General features: G+C 41.6%; 2 pseudogenes; both read right to left on the reverse strand.

Moving 5' to 3' along the window:
- Positions 1-2,689: 2,689 nt before the first annotated feature.
- LOC103737997 lies at positions 2,690-3,070 on the reverse strand (annotated as a pseudogene).
- Positions 3,071-9,135: 6,065 nt separating this feature from the next.
- On the reverse strand, positions 9,136-9,717 carry LOC103737998 (annotated as a pseudogene).
- Between the last annotated feature and the right edge of the window lie 1,563 nt (positions 9,718-11,280).

Here is an 11,280-nt window from a genome sequence, read left to right on the forward strand (position 1 = left end):
GTTTGATGATTGTGATGATTGCAGCTTTAAATTATTATTTAAAGGCTGGTGGTGTAGTTCAGTGGCATGTTCAAAGCTTTGGGTTCAGTCTACAGCATCCACCAACCCCCCCATCTCCCCATATTATCTTAAGCTCTTATGTGTCAGGTTCTATGCCAAGTCCTGAAGGCACCAAAATGAAAGATCAGGAGAAATTTTCTTCAGGATGAAAACTTGAGGCAAAGGAACATGGAGTAGACAAGGACCAAGGTGGGTCCCCAGTGAGTCAAGCCCTTGTATGATCCCTGCCCCTTGAGAGTAGATGGATCCTGTGACTTGCTTCTAGCCAGTAGAGCATAGCAAAGGAGACAGGATGTCATCCCCTGATTATGTCATATATGATGTAGCCTGAGTACTAGAGTTTGAGCTGTCACCATCAGCACCAATGGGTAGAGACGGATATTAAATATGTAAACTTTAACCAGAGAATTGGCAATCTGGAAAGACAGAGGATTAACATCCCGGAGATCTACCTTATGTCTCATCTCCAGCTTTATGGGATTGGGGAAGGCAGTTGGCCATTCCAGAGCTTAGTCTTGCCTGTTTAGTCAAGTGGTCAGCCACATTTCTGAGCCTGCATTTGTGCCTCTTTGGTTAGCACCCCTTGCAGTCTTCCCACATTCTGTGGCTGTTTGGGCTTAGGAACTTCTTGAAATGCTGAGTCTAGTTTCTGCTCTTAACAACTTTGTACTCTTCCAGAGGAGTTGGGGGAATGTGTTAACTCAGAACAAACAAACCATGATAAGCTATTAGTAACATGTATGTGCAGACTCTTTTACAATCTGGAGTACAAATATGTCTTTGTAATACAGGATATAGCAGTGACCCTCTTCAACTCTTCTGTCTCTTATCAATAAAACTCAGTTTCCACCAAGTGGCGTGGGAAAGACGCACTTGCTTACCTTGATAGCCAGCTGCTAAGATATGGATATTTGTTAATAGCTGAGGCCTCAATCCTAAGAGTGCAAGAAACTGCAGTTGGTTAACCATCTGAATAAGACTGAAAGCAGATCTTTTCCCAGTTGAGCTTCTGTTGAGGTTGCAGCTCTGGAACAGCTGGGTTTCAGCTTGTGGGGCCTTGAGGCTGAGAACCTGGTAAGCTGTGCTCAAGCTGCTGACCTAGAGAATGTTGAGATACTAAGTGCTCTGTTTTGAGCTGTTAAATTTGTGATAATTTGTCCTGTAGCAATAGAACATTAATACAATTTTTTAAAATTTTAGCATGAACTTTAAAATATTTTATTATTTTTATTTTATGTGTGTGAGTGTATTGCCTGCATGTAAGTGAGTGCACCCCTGTCGTGCAATGCTGCAGAGGTCAGAAGAGGGCATCGATTCCCCTGAACTGGAGTTAAGGATGGTTCGCAGCCGCCATATGGGTGCTGGGAATTGAACCTGGGTTCTCTGCAAGAGCAGTCAGTGCACTTAACCCTTGAGCCATCTCTCCAGCCCCATTAATCCAAATTTAGGGTTGACTTAGAACCAGGTGACAGACAGATACTTTTAGACCTAGCAAATTCTACTGCCAGAAGTAGGCTGATAAAATGACTCTGCAAACATGGGCTACATTTTATGAAAAGGCAAAGATTGCTCAGAGGAAAGAACCAAGAGTCTGAAGGGCAAACTGGAAGCCAAAGCTTTTCCCAGAGTTTTCTTTTCCTTTCTTTCATTTAGTATTATTGAGGGTTGGGGCAAGGATGGCAAGTATGTGCCACAGCACACATGTGGAGGTCAGAGGAAAACTTTTGGGAGTCAGTTCTTTCCTTCCACTGTGGGTTCCAGGAATCAAACTCAAGTCACTGGGCTTGTGGGACACACACAACCCACTAAGCCATCTATCTCACTGACCCAGCCCAACTTTAAAAATTAATAAAAATCCTGTTTGTCCAGATGACTAGATGTGAAAGCTGTTATATATTGGAGGCTCAAGATATATATTTTTTAGATTTTATTTCATTTATTAATTTATTTGGTCTTTTTGAGACAGGGTCTCACTGTAGCCTCAGCTAGCCTGGAACTCTTTATTTAGACCAAGTTGGCCTTGAACTCAGAGATCTGCCTGCCTCTGCCTCCCAAGTGCTGGGATTAAAGGCATGTACCATCACATCCAGCTTTGTTTATTTTTTTAATATTTAGTATTATTATTATTTTTCATTTTAAACAAGAAGTTTATTTAAACAACAAGACGCTTGACTTGAAGGGAAAACTATCTAGGATTCATTTTCTTTCAAGAGTAATTTACCCTTACTTAAAGACAGATTGCCCTACATGTAACAGCTACGTACAAAAAAGTTATAAAATTGTCCTTGGTTTTACAATGATAAAATGAAAAACATTAAAATTCTCCAATCAAACAAGGTATGCAAGGATTTTTATGTTGTTGTTGTTTTTTTTTTTTTGTTAAAACAGCAAAACAACTTACTGGAATATAAAGGTAAGAGCTGACAGAGCATGCCACTAATGGATGGTTTTCACAGAACCAGTGTGTTCCCACACCATCTCCATCTGATGTCAACCGAAACAGAACACTGGCCATTTAGCTCAAAAAGAAAAAAACGCAATGTGCTTGTCCACATACACCAGTTACTTTTATGTATAAGAAAGGAATGGGGACAGAAATATGAAAGAATAGAGAAAACTATACTGTAGTAGTCAGGATGTGGTGGAACCAAATTGTGGCTTTCTAATTGAGAATGTATTCTTGGTCTATAACAAAATCCTGGAGTAAAGTAGCAGGTTCCGTTTTAGTAGACATGCCTGTCTGCTGCTGGAACACGTCAATTGTATATTCGCCCTCCTTTTCCGACTGTGCAGGCGTGTCTGTTTCATTGATTGGCTGCCCATCAAATCGGAATCTGATCTGCCTCATTGACAAACCCTGTAGTTCACAATAGGCTTTCATTAGTTTACTAAGTGGTGTATGCCTCTTAATCTTAAACTGCACCACAGAACCATCCTGCCCTGCCACTTTCAAATTAATATGGTCGTTGTTCTCAGTCTTGACCCCTTCCTTGGGTTTCTTGTCAGCCATGGCGAGCACCGGAGTCTCCTCAACTGCCTCTTCACAAAAGATGTACCAGGTCCGCACTGAGGAGTGCACAAGCAGAGTGGCAGAAGAAGGAGGGGGCCAATATTTATTATTTTTATTTAATGTGTATGAGTATATTGCCTGCATGTATGTAAGTGCACCTGTGTTGTGCAATGCCTGTGGAGGTCAGAAGAGGGTGTTGGATCCTGGAACTGGAGTTACAGATGATTGTTAGCAGCCATGTGGGTGCTGGGAATCAAACCCAGGTCCTCTGCAAGAGTAGCCAGTGCTCTTAGCTGCTGAGCCATCTCTCCAGCCCCTTAGATTTTATTTTATTTATGTGTATGAGTGTTTTGCCTGCATGTATGTAAGTGCACCACATGCATTCAGTGCCCACAGAGGCCAGGAGAGGGCATAAGATCCCCTAGGACTGTAGTTACAGATGGTTGTTAGCCACCATGTAGGTGCTGGGAATCAATATTATAACCTCTGGAAGAATAGTAAGTGCTCTTAACCACTTAGCCATCTCTCCAGCCCCTCAAAAGAGTGTTTATGGTTCTGTTTTGAGCCAGGGTCTCAATATCTTGTCTAGGTTGACCTCAAATTCCTAGATTCAAGCTATTCTCCCTCAGTCTCTTAAGAAGCTGGCACTACTGGCATGTACCATCATTTCTAGGTTTGTGACTCATTTTCACTTTCTGTTCCCTCTTTTTCAACTGGAATGTCTAAAACTATTACCCAGGGCTGGTGAGATGACACAGCAAGCAAAGGTGCTTGCCTCCAAGCCTGGTGACCTGAGTTTGGTCCCTGGAACTCACAGAGTAGAAAGAAACAACTCCTAAATTGTCCTCTGACCTTCACACAGGTGTCATGGTATGTGTGCCCACACATACACACTAATAAGGTAAAACTTTTGTACCATCTCTCCAGCCCCAAGATTTGTGTGTGTTTGGTTTCTTAAGGTAGGGTCTCACTGTGTTGTCCTGGCTGGCCTGAACCCCACTATGCAGACTAGGCTGGCCTTGAACTCACAGAAATCCACCTGCCTCCTAACTAAATGTTGGAATTAAAAGCATGTGCTACCATGCCCAGCCCCCAAGAAGAGCTTTTTTAAAAAAACTGTTTATATATAGATGTTATTGAAATAAAATTAATATTAAAAACTCAAGTCATACGCAAGGATTAAACTTGGCTTTTGAGGTAATGGGTCAAAATACATAATAAATGCATGTTAAGATTTCTATTTTAAAATTCTAAGAAAAACTATGTTGTTTCTTACATCACTGACCAACATGATTCATCCAGGCACTGCTTAGAGGTACTGTTGAAGATCAGCCCTGGGCTTGGCACTGTGCTCAGAACTGGGTGCTGTCCTGAACAGCACAGACAGAGTGTCTGCCCTTGTGAAATTTATATCTCAGTGGAAGACAGCCCATGGTCTGAATAGCAAAGAAGTCCAATATAGTCAAAGCAAGCATAAAAAGTAGTTGTTAACCTTAGGCCACTGAGTCATTTCTTCTGTTCCACTCATCTCTTTTTGAAAATGGCCACTTTTTTTTTTCACTAACGTTGACAGTTTGTAGGTAATAATAGATATCTTTTCTCCAAGATGTCAGCTTTCATGTTTCATTGAGTGCCTATGGCATGTTGGACACCCCAGTGGCTACTTTTATTTTTTTCCAAGCAGGCATATCTTATTAGAAGACATTCAGTAAACTAAATTTTATTCTAAAGCATTAAAATTTTACCTGGAGCTGGGTGTGGTGGCAGAGTCAGGCAGACCTCTGTGAGATCAAAGCCAGCCTGGTACACATAGCAAGTTCCAGGCCAGCCAGGGCTAAAGGGAGACCCTATCTCAAGACAAACCAAAACCAAACCAAACCAAACCAAACCAAACCAAAACAAAACAAAACAAAACAAAACAAACAACAAAAAACTTTAGCTAGAAGCTGAGTATAGTGGTACATGGTTATAATTCCAGAAGTTGGGAGGTAGACACAGGAGGATCAGGATTCAAGGCTAACTTTAGCCACATAGCCATGCTATTCTCTCTCAAACAGAACAAAACAAGGGGGTGGAGTGATGGCTCAGTGGTTAAAAGCACTTATTGGCCCTCTGGAAGATCCAGGTTCCCAGTTGGCAGCTCACAACTACCTGGACCCCTAGTTCCAAGGGATCTGATGCCCTTTTCTGGCCTCTGCAGGCAATGGGCAGATACATACATGCAGGCAAAACACTCAAACACATAAAATAAAAATAACTAAATTAGCTGGGCGTGGTGGCGCATGCCTTTAATCCCAGCACTTGGGAGGCAGAGGCAGGCGGATCTCTGTGAGTTCAAGGCCAGTCTGGTCTACACAGTGAGTTCCAGGACAGCTGGGGCTACAGGGAGACCCTGTCTCAAAAAGACCAAAACAAAACAAAAACCTAAATTTAAAAAGAATATTTTATCTAGGTGTGGTGGCATGATTATAATTCCAATGTTGGAAAAGCAGAGACAAAGGATCCCTAAATTTCAAGATCAGCCTGATCTACATTGTGAGTTCCAGGAAAACCAAGCTACATGTAGCGAGATCTTTTGTCAAACAAAACAAAAGCAAAACAAATTTAAGTAATCTAAAATCCGTGATTAAAAAAAAGTTATTATTTTTATTTTATGTGTTATGTATTGCCTGCACGTACGTAAGTGCACCTGTGTTATGCAATGCCTGCAGAAGACAGAAGAGGCTGTCGGATCCCCTGGGACTGGAGTTATGGACAGTTGTTAGCTGCCATGTGGGTGCTGGGATTCGAACCTGGGTCTTCTGCAAGACCAACCAGTGTTCTTAACCACTAAGCCATCTCTCCAGCCCCTAAAATATATGATTTTTATAACATAAAATATGCTTCAGTGAAAATATTTTGCTCTGTTCAATAAGGTGACAGTCAATGTTGATTGAAATGTATTTTTTCTGGTTTTATTGAGGTATAATTAGTATATAAGTGATTGCATGTAATCAATGTATAAAATATGGTAAATTGGAACATATATACACACTTGTATACATACACACACACGGAGATTCTGTCTCAAAACAAACAAAAAAGAATGTCCTATAGGGAAGAAGGGGTGGATATGATGTAAATATAGTACTCATGTATGAAGGCCTCAAAAGCTTTAAAAAATTTTTACTTTATTTATTTATTATGTGATTGCTGCAGATCTGAGAGGGTATCCCAATGCACTGGGAGGGGTCAAGGGCATCCTTACTCTTCTTGGAACACTTGGGCATCCTTTAGAGTCTGTTCTGGCTGTGTCCAGGGTCACCCCACAGCTCCTGCTTGTGTGACTTTCATTGCCATCTACTCTTTTTTATTTATTTATTTATTTATTTTTCCCAGATGTGATTTTCAGTGACAGGCTTCAAATGGCAAGCAGTAGCACAGTGGCCCATAGAATCCAGAATAGCCACAAAACAAGGAAATTTTGACAAGGGAGAATAATTTTTAGTTTTCCATGTATATGTTTTGCCTGCATGTGTGTAAGTGCACCACATGTGTGTGCAGTGTCCATGGAGGGCAGAAGAGGATGTCGGATCTCCTGGAACTGGAATTATGGATGGTTGTTAGTCACCATATAGGTGCTGGGAACTGAACCTGAGTCCACTGTAAGAGCAGTTAGTGCTTTTAACTACTGAGCCATTTCTCTAGCCCCAAGGAATAATGACTTTTTATTTCACTGACAAAGGAATATGGTGCTGAATAAAAGAGAAAAATTCTCAATCTCTGAATAAACCCATCAGCAATTAGTATACATTGTTGAGAAGAGTGCCTTGCTATAAAGTCATGTTCATGAACATGTTCTTCCTCAAGAGAAATGAATTGATACCTAGAGTTGGTGGTGATTGTAGAGGTGAATCCCAGGTTTGTTAGGGACAGTGACAGATAAGGTAAAGAAGTAAGGAAGGCTATGTATTCTTCACCTCATGCCTTTCTCTCAAGATACTTAGCTCTGATTATAACTGTAGCTGCTGTGTTACATTGCTACTGATCATTAAAGGAACATGACCTCTTATCTTCCTAGCATCAACAGTTCCATTGACTTCCAGTCTGCCTATTAGAAACAAACCAACAACTCCAGTTCATGTCATACTTCCATGTCTCTTCCCCAGTATTTATTTATGAGTTGGGATCTTGCTTTGCAAGGCTGGCTTAGAACTCATTAGGTAGCCCAGGTTGGACTCAAGCTCCTCATCTTTCTCTTGTCTTAGGCTCCCAAACTCTGGGATTATAGGTGTGTACCACTACACTCAGCTTTGTCCTTGGCATTCAAAAGGCTGGCTTCTCTGTATAGTTATCTTTATCCTTGTCTTTATCAAGCTAAATTATGCTGAAATTCTAGCCTTACATCTCCCTGTCTATGAATGCCATGCAGTAAACCCTTCACTCACAGGAGATGCCTTGAGCATCTCTTTGCAAACATTTTCTCTATCTGTGTACATCTCCCATCTAAACCCATCAGACCATCAAGTTATATAACTAAATTAATATTTATACTATTATCCCAACTTCCATTTAGAAAATGAGCAAGCTGCTGGGCATGGTGGCATACACCTTTAATCCCAGCACTTGGGAGGCAGAGGCAGGCAGATCTCTGTGAGTTCAAGCCTAGCCTGGTCCACATTGTGAGTTCCAGGCCAGCTGGGGCTATAGGGAGACCCTGTCTCAAAAAGACCAAAGTGGGGGTGGAGAAAGAGAGAACAAGAAAGCCTTTCTATGTTGACCTTCACTGACAAAATGAGGCATTTCTAGGGCAGCCACCCTACCAAAACTAAGTATAGATGTTTACTGTGGTACCATTATGTTATACACAGAGTATGGCTTTACTCTAAACCAATCTATATTATCACTCCTGTGTATTTTCTATATGAAACAGAACAAGGAAATGCCTGTAATTATTTACATTCCATTCTTAATAATTTTTATAAAACATTTTGCAAACATTTTCAACTCATCTCTCTGGAGTAGATTTACTACTATTGTGCTCAGTTACTTTAATAACATTCCATTAATAGCAATAGAGTTTGAAGGTTATTATTTTGTCTTATAGCATGATTTGTGTACTAAAATTGAGCCTTAGTGTTCAATAGGCTGATAAAAGCACAACTAACTCCTCACGGAATTAAACATAAACATTATGACTAGAATGAGTTTGAGCGTTATCATCTTTTCATGCAAATCCAAAACACAAAAACAATCTGATGATGTTAGAAATATTTATAGCACATTAACCATTAGGTTAAGTTTTAAAGATTAAGGAGGCTATAAAAAGAACAAAAAGTCTATAGCTTCAAATTTTTGTTGTCTATTTGATTATAACACAGCTAGTAAAGCTTAAAAAACCCATTTTGCAAACTGTAATAACATTTGTATTAATAAAAACCTGATCAGTATGGAAAAATGATTTTTAGAAGTATTTCTTTTTTTCTTTTTAATGATATAATGGTTTAATCTCTAGGACCCCAGACAATAGATCTTCAGTACCCATTCCCATATGAATGAATGTGGTTCCTACTATGGCAAGAAAGATTTGTTTTGGTTCAGATACAAAAAATCTAATTTTGTAACACACAGTGGAGTGCTTATGCACATGTGCACTCCACCTACACAACCCCACATATTTATTCCTGCATTTGGCTTTCTCAAATTTCCAGGTTTGCAGTAAAGGTTTCAATATAATCTTTTTTCTCCAGTCTGTAGTGGGGTAGGTTTTGAGTTGATGTAACTTTAAGGAGTCTGTTCAAATTTCAGAGCCACACATTTGCTGACAGTCTCCCAGGGAGCGTTTCTTGCTAAAAGTTTGGAAGTTGTATATTTCAAAGGCTGTTCTGATGGTCAGTGTAAGCAGGTCAGTGTAACCCTGGGGGTTGAGCAGCTGTGACAGCAGGAGTGGAGGCAGGTGCTGCTTCTGGAGGAGGGAGAGCCTCATACAGAACAGTGGAAGTCAGTAGAAGCTCTTTTATATCAAACGTTTATCAGGATCCAGCTTTATAAATAAGGCTGCTGCCTCTGTGTGCAAAGTCTTCTCATCATTGCTCTAAACAGTACAGGAAACAAAAATGTTTCCTCCCTTGAATTTTGTGAAGTTGTCTATTTAGCACAACAACAGAACAAAGGGGGATAGGTCCTTTATAATTTATATTGAGATTGGCAGTCATGGTGATTCCTTCAGAAATATTTACACAAGGAACAAATCCAGGTAGTCCTTGCAGGTGAGTCCCTCCTTGAAAAAAGCAAACTATCCTTTTCTCAGCACCATTAAAAAACATCACATATTCAAAGCCCAGGCCAACCTCAAAGCTTCTGGTGAATTCCCGGGCTTTTGACATTTCTTCTTCTTTCATAAACTTGGGGTCAAGAAAACGGTTTTGGAAGTCTTGAACGAGTTGAGAAGGGTTTTGTCTATGTGAGAGTAAACGTTTCCAGGTGCCATCTTCACATTTCTTCATGAACTGGTCAAAGCAGAGTCTTAGGTCCTTGCTCCAGCTGGGGTTGAGGAGAGCATAGTCCTTATGAACCACTTTCTCAGAAGAAAATAATCTCCACACTGCTCTGGGATTAGTAGGCCAAGCCCTGCGTGTGTGCAGGCACACAGTGCAGCTCCTCAGCATGACTCTGGGCCAGTGACAAGATGCAGATTTATCCCTGACATCAGGAAAGGCCGTGGCTTTCTTTTAGAAGTATTTCTAAAGCTCAAGGTGAAGGAGAGTACCCCTTAGATCCCCCCACCCCCGTCCTCTGAGAACAAGCTGCTCTCCGCCTGACTCTGGAAATTCCCTAGATTGTTCAAACCCTTTCCTGGTACATCTGTTTATGGTTTCTATGGAAATGGTCTGGGGAAGAAGAGGAAGAACGTTCTGCCCCAGGTAAGCTAACCAATGGCTATATAAGTTAAGTCTCTGGAAATCAGCCCTAGATTGTTCAAACCCTTTCCTGGTACATCTGTTTATAGTATCTATAGAAATCCCCTGCTTTGCAGTTTTTGTGTTTAAAAACCCTGAGTTTCCACGGCTCTGGGTCACAGTGTTACTCCTGAGCCTGCCTGCATCCCCAGCTGGTCAGTTTCAATAAAGCAGTTAAGTTCTCCTGAGTCTCAGTGTCTGAGTGGTCAATTCAGGGAATTTTTCAGACCCTGAACATTTTGGGGGCTCTGTCTGGGAGTCCCTAAAAGACCCTCAGTCTGTTTTCCTGTCTTTTTGTTCACCTTTTGGTGCCCAGCAACATCAGATCTGGTTTCTCCTGCGGTGAGTCTGTTTTGATTTCTGTTCATGGTGTCTGGACTTCTGGGGGCTCAAGGGAGAGAAACTGGATGCAGTATTGCTCTCTGAGCTGGAGGACAGGGGACACCCCAACCCTCCATCTGAATGGTTGACCGCTTGTGCCCTCTGGGCGTTTGGTCAACCCTAATCGCTCTCACAGTGATTCTCCAATGTGCAGCGCCTTTGTTCTGTGTCAATCAAGTCTTGAACAGATCTACCCAATCTGTCTGTTTCTTGTTTGTCTTTGTTTTGATGTAATCCTTTTCTTTTCCATCATGGGTCAATCTCCTTCATCTGAAGACACTCCCCTTGACTTAATTCTTTCTCATTGTAAGGATTTCCAGAAGGGGGCTTCAATCTCTGGAGACACTGTCTATTTGGGGAAATTCCATACCCTTTGTTCTCTCGAATGGCCATCTTTTGATGGTGACTGGCCCCCTACTGTGTCCTTTGATGTTAACAAACTTTCTTCTGTTCAGGCCATGATCTTCGGAAACCTAGGACATCCTGACCAGGTCCCCTATATTATGTGTTATTTTTACCTCTTGGACAAGCCTCCCAAATGGTTAAAACCCCATTTACCACCTTCTCCCTTCAAGCCCTCCCTTCTGTCTCTGGGGCCCCAATGGCCTCTTCATTGGTCTCACCTACTTCCTTTCCTTCCCCCTTCATTGGAGGACCCCCCTTTTAGATCCTCCCCTTTATTCTCACCCCCTGTCCATTCCCCCTCCTTCTCCTACCTCTCCTGCCTCTCCTCCTTCTCCTGCCTCTACTGCCACTCCTTCTCCAACCACCCTTCCACTCCTTACCCCTCCCCACACATGTTCAGGCCAGCCCTATAGCCCTGAGATGACCCCTGTCATCCTTCCCCTCTGTGCTATGGCCCTGCTGGATTCCTCTGGCCACGGTTTTCTT

This window comes from Nannospalax galili, unplaced genomic scaffold (assembly GCF_000622305.1).
Source record: "Nannospalax galili isolate Female #2095 unplaced genomic scaffold, S.galili_v1.0 scaffold1398, whole genome shotgun sequence".
NCBI lineage: Eukaryota > Metazoa > Chordata > Mammalia > Rodentia > Spalacidae > Nannospalax > Nannospalax galili.